Consider the following 15,388-nt stretch of genomic DNA (forward strand, 5'->3'; position numbering starts at 1 on the left):
GATGTCTCAGGTACTGTACATTAAGCACATAACTAATAAATATGCTTATAATGGTCGTCTGATGTATCGGGTTACTGGGTGTATTTTGTGATAGTAACATTTTCCATTGATCCTGGAAAATAGAGACAAAATAAATACCTCTTCCAATTCTGTTAGCATTACTTTTAGAAACCGAAAGCAGCTTCGATAACTTGAGTAACTTGTTCACCACAATGGCAACATCACCTTCTTCGATCATGCCTTTAAATTCGTTCTCATCTATATCATTAACAATTTTCACTTTTTATTTTCAACATGATTAAGAGATTCACTAAATGGCATATGTTTTTAAATACAATACATAAACACTTTTTTATTTACCTATCCATTTAGATAATAACATGTACATTTTACACCATTATTAAAATGGTTGTTGATGTGAAGAGAAAAAGGTCGTGTAAATTGTTGAAATTGATTAACCCTTGAACATACAAATAAGTCCAGAGTGCAACAAACAATTTTCAGCAAACATTTCAGTATATATATTTCCTATTTCCTCTTTATATAAACGATTGTAAAGTTCTCTCTCAGCAATCTAGCCACACTCCACAGGGAGGTATAGTCGATCATTCCAATTTTCCAGGGAATGTGATGAATTTAGCATGTCACTCATTTGCGCTGACAATAACCTGTATCTCAAAGATATTCACTTGAATGTTTCTTAAGTAAATATATAGTGGTTTCGTTCCATCTTGTTAAGCTTCTTCATTACATTTTATACGTGATAGAGACATTTGTCTTTGTGAATCATTTAAGGGAGTTGTATCACTGACACTTTTTAACAACAAAACTTATTGAGAATTTAAAGTAGTTGTTGCATTTCTATAAAGAAATTAGAATTTCCACAATATAAAACACTAATAAATTGAGATGGTGACTTGCTTGGAAGAACACTTGTATCATTTCTTTTCTTTCACTCATAAGAAAAGATTTGATTTATCAAAACATAAATAATAAGGAAAATATGTTAAATAACAATTAAGAGTTGAGTAGATCTATATAATCCGCTCCTTTCAATTTTGGAATCCCAGTGTGGATCATAATACTTCTACGGCTCTCCTCCACTGTGACGAATGTTTGTTTGTACTTTATCACAAAACTACCAAAATGGCAATCGAAATCCGTTTTGTTGCGTTATATGTCCGAATACGTTATCAAAGTGCCAATGTGGGACATCATTATAACGACACTAAACTCTGTTTAGTTGTTACTGCTGCATAGTATATCTGCAACTTAATATTTTCTAAATATAATATATAGATACAATATTACTATCTCACTGCAATCTTCTGTTCACACAGAGTTTGCTACTTGTTACTGTAAGCCTCAAGGACGACTACTCTATCTGCAGTATCCATAAAATTCTAATCAAGCAGTTTTGGATGTAATTCGATACTTACAAAAAGTAATTACTTTGACTGCTCATATCAAAAAAACATATTAAGCGTTTAATTTAAATAAAGACTGAGATGCGTTATTTTTCACAGAGAAACTTTTTAATTTTTCGCTGTCAAAGAGAATTGTTTCTAATTATCACAAACCACGGTAATAGTTGATAATACTATAAGATGTCTGTACTTTATTATTCAATATTCTTAGATTACGGAATACATCAAAAATGTCTGTATTCTTTTAAAATCAAGACAATATCACAAAACGCACAATTTCACCGTTAATTTACTACTTAGAAAATTATTAGTTTTTTGTTGCAACTTGTATTGTTATCGCGTATCGTTTTTTATGTATAGAGTTTCAACTCTTTTGGACACGACGCTAGGAACTGGATCTCAGTATTTTTGCTTTTTTCACCACTGCATGATCGAGTTCAGCCATGTTACATAAACGTTCCACAAACGTCTAGGCTATCACTTACAACAAACATCATTAAGCTTTTGCTTAAAAGACACCACCAAGCTTAGATTCGAGCATCAGATCGGCATTCTATTGGTAAGTATCGAATTACAGCCAAAACTGTTTCATTAAGGTTTTATACATATTGTAGATAGATAAGCCATACGTGAACCTGACTATAAAGAGTAGAAAAAACCTTGTATGCAGAAGATGACAATCATAGACGAAAGACATTTTGTACCAACATACTTAGTTATAAAATATTTAGTATCACAATGACTATGAAGCAGTGACAAACATTCAGAGTTCAGCATCGTCACAGTGAATACCCCCGATCTCCTTGTGGTACAGCGCTGTGTCTCCGGTCAGAAAAAGCTGGAAATCGGCTATCGATATACGTTATAAGCAGAGCCTAGATAGGCTTTTGTGTAGCTTTACTTTTTACTACAAACAAACATCCGTCACAGTAGAAGAGGATCATAGAACTATTTCGACGCAAACTATATCAGCACGGTAAGGGGTGGTATATAATCAACTCATAATTGTCAATTAACGTCTTTCATACCTTGCAAAATTTCAAAAATATCACAATAAGAAAAAATCTGGCGAGTTGCACATGAACAGGGACTGGACTTACTATTGTCAACGGGTTTAGGAAAAGGAATGTAAGATATAACAACTATAAGAAATATCAAAAATACTTAGTATAGCATAATTTATGACACGTCATACACTGGTGTTAAAAGTATACGCATGACAGTGTAACTTGAAGAAATACATGTGACCATCTATATGTACAGCTTTTTAATTTGAAAAGTGAAATTGCGACTATGAATAGTACACAAAATGGACCGGGAGTTTAAAGTAAAAATTCAATTTCAAAAAGTAACAACTGGTAACAACTGAGACATATTGTTCACATTATTTCCTCAAGTTACAAATCCCTATTCTGACTTTCTTAAACGTTGCACAATTTTTAAAAAGAAGGTCATTTCCGCAAAACGTTGGCTAAATTAATATTCGAGAAGACATCAGAGCATAACTAAGGACAAATCACAACTTACTTACGAAACATCTTTTAAAGTGTACCTTTCATTAATGAATGTTAACACTAACGTAATAACTGATGCTGCTTCACTTAATGAAAAAGTAATTGATTATCTTTGAAGACACGAGCATAAGAATTTTCATTAGAAAGTTTAAAACATCATCGTTATTTCTTCTTTCACCATTGCTCACGATCATCTGAAATTACACGATATGTTTAGGAATTTACATCACAAGAACCACGGTTACAGTTAACACCAAATGACAAATCTTTCAAGACTTTACTATTCTACAGTATAGATATTGAATTTTTTCATCCAACTCTTCATCTTGGTCTATAGAATAAAAGGATGGCATTTGCAGAGCCATAGAGGAAAGATCCAAAGTGTTCGAAAATGGATTATTATAAGGTGAGTCCTATTGTATTAATCTATTATTAGAATTCGAGATTGATAACTATTTACACCATTGTTTGTTATGTTTAGTGTCAGATATAACAAGAAGTGGTGAATCACTGTTTCTAAGCAAAGTTTTAACTTCATGACGTTTTCTATCCTATTCCTATATGATGTGGTTTGATTGTTAGTTTCAAACCAGGTATCATAGACGAATTCAAATATTGCTAATATTCAATTTGCCGACGAATTGCTCTAAAATGTTTTTGTTATTATTTACGACGATATAAATCAAATATTTTAATTACCGTTTACCTAAAGAGTGAAAATACAAAAATTAAAAAGTGTCTCAACCAGAGTGTCACCATTTCAGTTTATCAGTGTTTCACATTGTGCAAATTCTCAATTTATTAGAGGAGAGAACTGCATTTTCCCAGTTTAAATTCTCAATACTGTAGAAAATTGTCAGTAACACATGTCAGTTAAATGTTTTAGCAAGACAAATGCTTCCATTACGTAAACAATATTTTGGAAAAGCTTATCAAGAAACAACGAGATAAACCATATCGTTAATTACTGGTATTTTCTTTAAAAAAACTACCATTGAAGTGAATGTATTGGAGATACAGATTATCGTCCGTTTCAATTGGAATGTTCCCACATTCATCTGTTGAAATTTGTGACATTCACGTTCCTTTGAAAAGAAGAATTATCGACTGTTTATACCTCAGAGAAAATATTACCACCGTTTAGGTAAAGAAGAAACAAATATACTGGAATGTCTTTTGACAATTATTCCTAAAAATCTCGACTCTTTTGTATTTTCTAGCGTTAATTAACGATTTTCATTGTCATCTTTACTTCATGTCAGCAGTTTTTATAATTATGGTATAATGACACAGATGTTATGCCTAAATGAATATGCAAATAAAGACGTTCATATAGATATCGTATACAGGGGCGTAGCCAGGTGGGGAGGGGGGTTAAAATAGAAAACATGGTAATTAAAAATTGCGAGTTGACTACGTTAATATACCTCTCCCTCTTATTCTGATGTCGTTTGGGTCGTAACGTCTCTATGGCCCTCTTCCAATGTGACGGATGCTTGATTGCATTTAAGAAAGGATTATTTGGGTCTTCCAACCGCGGGTATCGAAACTTGATTTCTAGCACTGAAAGTCCAAAGACATACCGCTGTTCCGCTTGAAAGCTCCATTGTAAAGTCCCTAAATCTGATTGGCTGTTGCTTCTGCATACTTTATCTGAAACTAAATATTTTCCAAATAAATATATTGCTACAAAATTTCTGTATCAGTTTTGTCTAGAATCGTCATCTTCTGCAGACACGGTTTTTGCTACTCACTAGGTGCACTAGGTATAAAATCGTAATCAAGCGGTGGTCGCGATTATTCGACGCTTACCAATTGTCTTTAACTGTTAATCCGATGCTCCAAACTGAGCTTGGTGGTGTCTATAAAACTTGAGATTAAAGATGTCGGTTGTGAGAGATAGTCTAGACATTAGTTTAACATTTTAAACATTTATATAACATGGTCGATACAGATAATGCAGCGAGAAAAAAAAATCTCTGATCCTGTCAGCGTTGTGTCTGATAAGCCAGAAACTCTATATATAAATAAATGGTACACGACAAGAATACAATTCCAACATTAAGGTAATAATTTGTTTGGTAGTAAAGTAAATTAAAATATACCCTACAAAATGTGCTTTTTGACATTGCCTACATTTTATTACAATACAACTTATTATGAAAAATAAAGAACTCACATTTTACATTATTATTACCTGCTATCGTGGTTCATGATAAAGTAAAAATGTTTTTTCCGATAGCAGATAATTACAAATAGTATGGACCTCTTTTTCGTTTAAGCAATAGAAAAGCAAAATACGTCACATCCTACTTTTGTGAGGTTCGAACTGACAACCTCTGCTCTACCTCTGAAAGCTTGTAAAACTTCGTTCCCGTGTAGCATAGTTCAATCCTCTTTTTCAATTATTTGAAAAGAATAATTTCTTTACATAGGAGCGAAATTAATGTTTTCCAGAGATATGTCTTTACCCATTCTAAAGATACGAATTTCTTCGATAAGACTTAAGAATAACCCTTCCGTATTACAGCCCTTCTTTAATTAATAATAGTAAAGAATTTTCGGTGTGTTTTTCAGCGAACTTGACAATAAATGTTTTGATCTATAATTCATTTTTTGTCAACCTCCCTAATTCTTAAATAACAGAGACATTTATTTTTCTTATTATTTAAAGAGTAGTCATTCTAATGAAAATAGTATTTTGACTTGCATCGCAAAAGTGTTTTGTTCTAAAATTTTTTACAGTTTAATCTGGACGCAGAAAAGGCCCAACATGGACAGGTGGTTATGACACTTTTCTCTTAATCTGAGGGTCACGGATTCAAATCCCCGTCACATCAAACATGCTCGCCCTTTCTGCCGTGGGGACGTTATATAGTAACGGTCAGTCCCTCTATTTGTTGGTAAAAGAGTCGCCCAAGAGTTGGGGGTGGGTGGTGATGACTAGCTGCCTTCCCTTTAGTCTTACATTGCTAAATTAAGCAGATAGTCTTCGTGTAGCTTTGCGCGAAAATAAAAACAAACAAACGAAGCAGATAACACTGTATCTTTTCCTCGCTTATCAATAGTAATAGTGTTATGACAACTGACAGATTTCAATTGGCCATAAAACCTTTGATATACAACATGTCGTTAACATGACTGGAAGGATGTCAACATTGTGACGTGTAAAAGTTTAATTTTTTGTGACATTTTAAAAGTGTATCATATTGTATGTCAAAATCGCAATTATATGCTGTATTTAAGGTAAATTCGTTGTCCATATGTTCTTTTAAATGTCTAAAAAGATTAATTGAACATATAAATATATGAAATAAAAACATATCCATTCCTTTAAATTTTGAAAAATACTAAAAACAAAATTAATAATTTAATTTATTTATGTTTCAGAAAGAAAAGTGTTTCCATCACATATAATATGTTTTGAAGAAGCTTATCAAAATGCAACGAGACCACCACATAGTTTCGGTACGTACTCATATATATTTAAAAATATTTCGAGTGAATGTCTTTGAGATACAGAATACCATCATTGTGTGAACGGGTGACATTCTTCATTCATCTCACTCTTTAGAGTAGTAGAATAATCGACTGTCCCTACCTTTGAAGTGTGGCTGGATTGCTGGCAGAGGACTTTATCACCGTTTATATTAAGAAGAATCAGATATATTGAAAAGTCAACTGAAAACTTGTTGTTCCAATCTAGACTTCTTTCTATGTTCCAAGATTAATCAATTTTAACAATTTACACTACCCTGATTACTTGATATCAACATTCATTTTCATTATGGTGTAAAAAAATTAGTTCTTATATCTAAATAAAAAAGTTCTCATATACTGCATTTTCAAACTATTTTCGTTTAGTGCATCTCTTGATAATATTGAAAATTAAAAGTGAAAATCATGCGATTTCAACTGAAATACTTTTGATCTTGTTTATGGTATAGATGAGAACAAATTCAAATGCATGATCAAAAAAGATGATATTGACATAGTAGTGAAGAAGTTACTCTAGTTATCGAGGCTGTTCTCTGTTTTTAATAGTAACTGGATTATTCCTTGTAGTTAGCGTTGGTATCTGCCGAATGGAAAGATTGAAGATGATGTTCACTTTCAGATACTGTTGAATGGTTGCACTACTTCTAGGCAAAAGCTCTAAATTAGAAATGGCTCTGCTTGAACGATGGGATCTCTAATTTAGTCGTTGAAAATTTTACTTCATTTATATTAAAAAGTGTATTATATACATTATATTATTTGTTCTGTTACTTAACAGTCTTTTTACTTTATAAATTTTGAAATACGAATCTATTCATCATAATTCTTAGTGACATGCACAAAATATGTACTATGAAAATACTTTTGAACTTTAATAGACCTAAATATATTTATAAGTACCTCGTGTGCGTCTACTCTAACCAAGATATCAAAAGAAAATCATGGAACACGTTGTACTGCGCTAAGTAATAACGGTGCTGCCATATATTTTTATGTCTGGATTTATACCCAACGGGTCTTGAAGCCCGGCATGGCCAGGTGGGTAATGGCGTGCGACTCGTAATCTGAGGGTCGCGAGTTCGCATCCCCGTTGCACCAAACATGCTCGCCCTTTCAGTCGCGGGGCCGTTATAAAGTGACAGTCAATCACACTATTTTTTGGTAAAAGAGAAGGCCAAGAGTTGGCGGTGGGTGATGATGACTAGCTGCCCTCCCTCTATTCTTACATTACTAAATTAGGGACGGCTAGCGCAGATAGACCTCGAGTAGATTTGCGCGAAATTCAAAAAACAAAAAACAAACCTAACGGGTATAACAAGAAGTAAAGACACTTATCATATCATGAAGCGTAGTCAGTCTGTAGTTAAACTAATATACATATGAATATAACTATTTGTATAAACCTATCTTATTTATTACATTGTATACACACACACAAATTTCCACAGGACTGTTTTATTTGTCCATTGATAAGCACAAAACTGCAGAATGTGCTTTGTGTATTCTGGTGAGTGCGAATATCGACTGAAGGTATATTGTAAGGAGATGATTAATCCTACTGTTTATCACATCAGAGTAACTCAAAAACTGACCGAGGGCTATTAATTTTCTTCCTGTTACATCAGTCTACGAGCTCAAAATTAGATCCGACTGTGCGGAAATAGAAGACTTTCACGTAGTTTTTACTGAATATGCCAGAACAAACGTACCGTAATTCGTAGAACTTTGACTTTGTTTAATTCACATGTTATAACTCAGTATACGAATCGCGTTGTCATTTGCTCAAAATGTCTTAGATCATAATTTTCATTTACTCAAAGTATATCATGACCTATAGGCATGTGCTTTAGACTTTTAATTATAAAGATACGGACTTGAATCTTTCAAGTTCATAATTAATATATAAGTAAAAAAGATACTCTTAGAAAATGTGTTTTCGTCTAACGAACTGGCATCCCATCCCAAAGTATATGAAAACATTTGCTCCCTCCTGTACTACTCTTTGTTTCCATTATTAACAAAAAGCTACACTGTGAACTATTTGTGCTCTGCCACTGTGGGTATCGAAAACCAAATTTTGGTGTTTTATCGTATCGCATGGTGCCTAGTAATTAGTCCCAAATTGAAACAACAGGAAGGGTTGAAAGAAAAGTTCATTATTCGATTTCATGAAACCTGTCTATTAGACTAGACATTTACGTAATTATGTAGCCTCAACTAAACAGAATGGATGTATTCTTTACAAACTGCAGAGCTTAAGGCGGCAATAAACTCTGGACTTTTCTCCATAAAATGTCATTTTATCTTGATACTTTATGAATATTTGAGTGATATAAACAACGAAAACAAAATATAAACAGGTATTTTTAAGTTCTCAATTTAGATTTGTCTGAAGAATAACGATGGTTCACTTGAAACTGTTGCATATATAATCAACAAAATTTTCCTACCTTTCCTATTTCTCTCGCTCACACAACGAGCGTTGAAGTTCTACTTTCTAAGCGACCAATACGATTCAAACTCACCAGCACAAACTTACGATAGCAGTGCTCTCCCATGAGACATCCACAAAGCTTACAGTAATTGCTGTTTGTTTTGTTTTTTGGAATTTCGCACAAAGCTACTCGAGCTCTGCACGCCACGGATATCGCTACCCAGTTTTTAGGTGTATAAGTTCTCAGATGTACCACTGTGTTACACGGTAAAGTGCGTCCAAAATAAACTTTTGCATTTACGTATGATATAAAATATGGACACAATCATTAACTTCTTTAAACTATTAATTTAAAAACCTTTTGCAAATTAGTTTCTTTAAATATTGTTTTCGAAAGAACCTTTGTTATGAATAATTATATCTTCAAGAAACACGATACACCTTTTTTATTGTATCTTTTTTAAAGAGCAGAAATACATCAGCTAATCTGCTGTATTCATTATTTTAATGGAACTCCGACTTTTAGCATCGTATGTTTCTAACCTCAGCTGTACCACAAAGAGTCTCACAATAAAGTTGTCGTGGTCTACTTATCAGCTAATCGATCTGTTAATTAAAGAGTATGGGGATTGAAACGTGTTCCTGCTTATTATGATATCTACTTTAGGGTATAGTTACATAATAAAAATGACAGCTCACATACGTGTTCCCTTCAAAGTCCTTGTAGCAGTAGCCACAACTGATTGGCAACTTTATCCATGTTCAGTATTTAAAAATTAGAGACATTTATATCTGGATTTGTTGGATCTCTAATTGATCGATTAGCCTTCATACTATTGAAATTGAAATATTCTAAATTCCAGATTGTCCATTACGACCAATCTTGGAAAATACATTGCATGGGCATTCTCCAAATATGTAACATCAGCCAGCTCATTCATTAAAGAGTCTTTTAATTTCAAGTCTAATCTAAATCAACTTAATCATAAAGCCCTAATAACCAGTTTCGATGTTATATCCCTGTTTACAGAAGCTCCAACCACTGAAGCCTGCAAGATAGCCTTAGAACTCTACATCCGAAACCAATATTATAATAATATTGATTATTATAATGTGAGTCCTATTTTATTAATCTCTTATTAGAATTCGAGATTGATAACTATTTAACCATTGTTTGTTATGTTTAGTGTCAGATCTAACAAAAAGTGGTGAATCACAGTTTCTAAGCAAAGTTTTAACTTCATGACGTTTTCTATCCTATTCCTATATGATGTGGTTTGATTGTTAGTTTCAAACCAGGTATCATAGACGAATTGAAATATTGCTAAGTTTCAATTTGCCAACGAATTGCTCTAAAATGTTTTTGTTATTATTTACGACGATATAAATCAAATATTTTAATTACCGTTTACCTTAAGAGTGAAAATACAAAAATTAAAAAGTGTCTCAACCATTTCAGTTTATCAGTGTTTCACATTGTGCAAATTCTCAATTTATTAGAGGAGAGAACTGCATTTTCCCAGTTTAAATTCTCAATACTGTAGAAAATTGTCAGTAACACATGTCAGTTAAATGTTTTAGCAAGACAAATGCTTCCATTACGTAAACAATATTTTGGAAAAGCTTATCAAGAAACAACGAGATAAACCATATCGTTAATTACTGGTATTTTCTTTAAAAAACTACCATTCAAGTAAATGTATTGGAGATACAGATTATCGTTCGTTTCTATTGGGACGATCCCACATTCATCAGTTGGAATTTGTGACATTCACGTTCCTTTGAAAAGTAGAATTATCGACTGTTTATGCCTCAGAGAAAACTTTACCCCTGTTTATATAAAGAGGAAACAAATATACTGGAAAGTCTTCTGAAAATTATTCGTAGCAATCTCGACTCTTTTGTATTTTCTAGCGTTAATTAACGATTTACACTGTCCTCTTTACTTCATATCAACAATTATTATAATCGTGGTATAAAGACGAAGACGTTATGCTTAAATGAATATCTAAATAAAGACGTTTATTTAGATATCGTTTGTGTCCAAGCTATTTTCGTTTAGGATATCTCTTGATAACAGTGAAAAGTATAGTATTTCAACTGATATAAGTTAGAATTTATTTTCGATATATCTCAGAACCAATTTAAACGCATGACCGAAAAAAAATTATCTTGACATTGTGGTGAACACGTTCTTCAAATTCCATTCAAGCTTTTTGAATATGTACATATTTTGTGATCAAATGAAACACACGAATTGTCCTTGATATGTTAAAATTGCAAGGCTTATTTCCACCATTTTAATAATGAGAAGTTCTCATATGTCACACAAATTTCGAAATGAGAGATTAAATCCTGAAAAAGCGGCAATCATTTCAATATCTCAAAAGTTGCAGGTCAAATCGTTGTTGACAAGCACGTAAAAAAAACATATACAAACAAACTTGGTACCGCGAATTGTGTGACTGTAAGCCATAAAACCGTGAGAGACAACTCAGTTTTGTGTTTTTACAGCCTCATAAAGAGATGTACAGATGAACGTGTATATAGTGTTTCTATTACATGTGTGACTGTAAATCAGAACACTGGCAAGACAACTAACTGTTGTCCAGTCAGTAAATTATCCAGTCAGAAAGATATAGATACACCTAAATATCCAGCGATCTTGTTAATAGCGTGACTATAAAGTAGAAAATTCCCAGGACTGTTTATGTTTCAATAATAACCAGTCTTGCAATAGTTCCTGTAGCTGAGAAAATACTATCCCAGGAAGACCTGGTGCACCCATGCAATGACAATAACAACTCTGTGTATTGATAACTCAGGTTATTATGAAGATGATGATGAAACAGATATCAGCTGATAGTTAAATAAGAACGATCGTAGATAGAAAATGTTTGAAACTAAACATACTTCTTTTGAAATACTACATAACAGACACTGTTTTTAATTTTTCACTTTCAAAGTTAAAGAATAAAGGAATATAACTATTTTAATGACATAAATAATGACCTTCATATATGATGTACTAACTTATCTGTAAAAACAAGGAGGGATGGAATAAACATCTGATATTTAACTTCACGTTTTTATCTAATACTGATAAAGATTGGTGTCCTTTTTGTTATATATAATACAATAAAAACTAATAACATTCTCACTTGAGATTGAAAAATTATATTTCTGAAATATAACACCGCCCTCCCTACATTCCGACACTCAGTTGCACAACCCCTTTCAAACAAGTGGTCAGCTTCCGGTCAGTTACCTCTTTCTTCCTTTGTGAAACTGACGTTGACCGAAGAAGGTCGAAACGTTGTACGCTCCTCTACGTAAAATATTTTCTCAACCCAAACGAGCCGTTTTTACATATATTGTTTTATGGCTATACTATGAAAACACACACACTTATAGATTAAGAAATGCTTATTACTTTCTGTTCATGCTTCATATTTTAGGTCATGATGTTAGAAACGCATGATGTCTCAGGTACTGTACATTAAGCACATAACTAATAAATATGCTTATAATGGTCGTCTGATGTATACCCCCCGTTCAGGGTTCACTTTATAAAAAAAATCGGGTTTCTGGGTGTATTTTGTGATAGTAACATTTTCCATTGATCCTGGAAAATAGAGACAAAATAAATACCTCTTCCAATTCTGTTAGCATTACTTTTAGAAACCGAAAGCAGCTTCGATAACTTGAGTAACTTGTTCACCACAATGTCAACATCATCTTCTTCGATCATGCCTTTAAATTCGTTCTCATCTATATCATTAACAAATTTCACTTTTTATTTTCAACATGATTAAGAGATTCACTAAATGACATATGTTTTTAAATAAAATACATAAACACTTTTTTATTTACCTATCCATTTAGATAATAACATGTACATTTTACACCATTATTAAAATGGTTGTTGATGTGAAGAGAAAAAGGTCGTGTAAATTGTTGAAATTGATTAACCCTTGAACATACAAATAAGTCCAGAGTGCAACAAACAATTTTCAGCAAACATTTCAGTATATATATTTCCTATTTTCTCTTTATATAAACGATTGTAAAGTTCTCTCTCAGCAATCTAGCCACACTCCACAGGGAGTTATAGTCGATCATTCCAATTTTCCAGGGAATGTGATGAATTTAGCATGTCACTCATTTGCGCTGACAATAACCTGTATCTCAAAGATATTCACTTGAATGTTTCTTAAGTAAATATATAGTTGTTTCGTTCCATCTTGTTAAGCTTCTTCATTACATTTTATACGTGATAGAGACATTTGTCTTTGTGAATCATTTAAGGGAGTTGTATCACTGACACTTTTTAACAACAAAACTTATTGAGAATTTAAAGTAGTTGTTGCATTTCTATAAAGAAATTAGAATTTCCACAATATAAAACACTAATAAACTGAAATGGTGACTTGCTTGGAAGAACACTTGTATAATTTCTTTTCTTTCACTCATAAGAAAAGATTTGATTTATCAAAACATAAATAATAAGGAAAATATGTTAAATAACAATTAAGAGTTGAGTAGATCTATATAATCCGCTCCTTTCAATTTTAGAATCCCAGTGTGGATCATAATACTTCTACGGCTTTCCTTCACTGTGACGAATGTTTGTTTGTACTTTATCACAAAACTACCAAAATGACAATCGAAACCGTTTTCTTGCGTTATATGTCCGAGACGTATCAAAGTGCCAATGTGGGACACCATTATAACGACACTAAACTCTGTTTAGTTGTCACTGCTGCATACTATATCTGCAACTAAATATTTTTTCAATATAATATATGGATACAATATTACTATCTCACTGCAATCTTCTGTTCACACAGAGTTTGCTACTTGTTACTGTCAGCCTCAAGGACTTCTACTCTATCTGCAGTATCCATAAATATCTAATCAAGCAGTGTTGGATGTAATTAGATACTTACAAAAAGTAATTACTCTGACTGCTCACCCAATGCCCAAAAATGAGCTAGGTGTTGTATTTTAAAGTAATGCTTTGATATCACTGTAAAGATAATTATGTAAGACGTTTGTGTAAAGCTTCAAACGTTTATGTAACATGGCCGAAATCGATCATGCAATGATTAAAAAAAATAAAACTGTGATCCTTTCAACAATGCCGTGTCCGATACATTAGTCGGCCTTACTTTAGCGACGAAATACGAAATGGAAGACAGCTAGTCTTCACTACTCACCGCCAACTCTTGGGCTACGTCGATTTTACAAAAAAATAGTGGGATTAACTCTCACAATATGATGCCCATACGGCTAAAAAAGCGAGTGCGTTTCAGACAGGGATTCGACCCACCGATCATCAGTAGAGTGCCTTAACCACATTGTCATGCCGGGCAGTATAAGAGGTAGCCGTATTCTTTGTTTCCCATTTGTACTATATGTACTCAAAAAGACGGCTTGGACAGTTATATATTATTAAAATCTTGGTTCTTCACACCAATGACCCCATTTGATGTTAATAGAAAATAAAGGGAAGAAACCCGCCTTGTAAGATGGTGAAGATATTCGTATTGTACACGCAGTTGTATCACTTATATCTCACGCAGTCGTGCTTTGTTAACTTTTAGTTTTTGTAGTTTAAATATATAGGTGACTTCTGATCATAGAATGTTCGAGCCAGAGGGACAACAAAACACTGAATAACTCCGACAACACAGAAAATTCTCGATTAATCGTTCACTTCGTAATACCCACTCCACGAAATTGGATCCAGGTCAATGTATTACCTCCATTGTCATTGACACTAGTTTTAAAAACTAAAATTTCATCTTGCATTGCTATGCATAAATAATGAACTTTATGCAAATTTTGCGTTCCTTCAATAAAACATAACTGCACACTTTCTGATAAACTATAAGACATCAAAACGGTAAGCAACTGAAGTCTACCACCAAAATTTATCTAATTTTTATAAATATTGAAGAATTTTTTAGCGATGTGTCAATTGTCGGCAATTACTCTAAGTTTTATCTTCACATGAATTGAATTGTTATAATTTATTTTGTTTTATATTCAAACAATTTTATCGAATAAATTTATCTTATGTGCTTTCCAATCATTTTGGAAGTGTTTTTGAGAATTGTTTTATTGAAATACATCCATTTCTTTTTAATGAGATGTCAATACTATACAATAGTTTGGCGAATGTTTTTGCCAGAATATGTAATTTCACATCTTAAAAAATACAACCTACAATAACAAAATTAGCTACCTATTTAGATTTTTAGTTCCAAACAAACACTGTTTTGAAGTAATTTTCTTGACATACTTTAGTACTTAATTCAAAACAAACAAACCTTAAATTGCAAACAAACATACTTTGAAGATGTATTTAAAAAAGTAATAAAAAAACCTTCAACTGATCAAGAGAGAATTAAACGGTGAGTCAAAATCTCGTACTTAAAACAACAACACACACACACACAAGAAACAACAAATTTCAAGGTGTTCTTTACTGCGCTCTGATATACTCTTAC

The 15,388-nt window shown here is 32.7% G+C and overlaps 1 long non-coding RNA gene across 1 annotated transcript in view; it reads right to left on the reverse strand.

Moving 5' to 3' along the window:
* The window catches only part of LOC143257953 (uncharacterized), a 53,155-nt gene that overhangs the window by 24,163 nt on the left and 13,604 nt on the right, over positions 1-15,388 (reverse strand). The window lies entirely within an intron of this gene.

The sequence above is a fragment of the Tachypleus tridentatus genome, chromosome 7 (assembly GCF_004210375.1).
Source record: "Tachypleus tridentatus isolate NWPU-2018 chromosome 7, ASM421037v1, whole genome shotgun sequence".
Taxonomy (NCBI): Eukaryota; Metazoa; Arthropoda; class Merostomata; order Xiphosura; family Limulidae; genus Tachypleus; species Tachypleus tridentatus.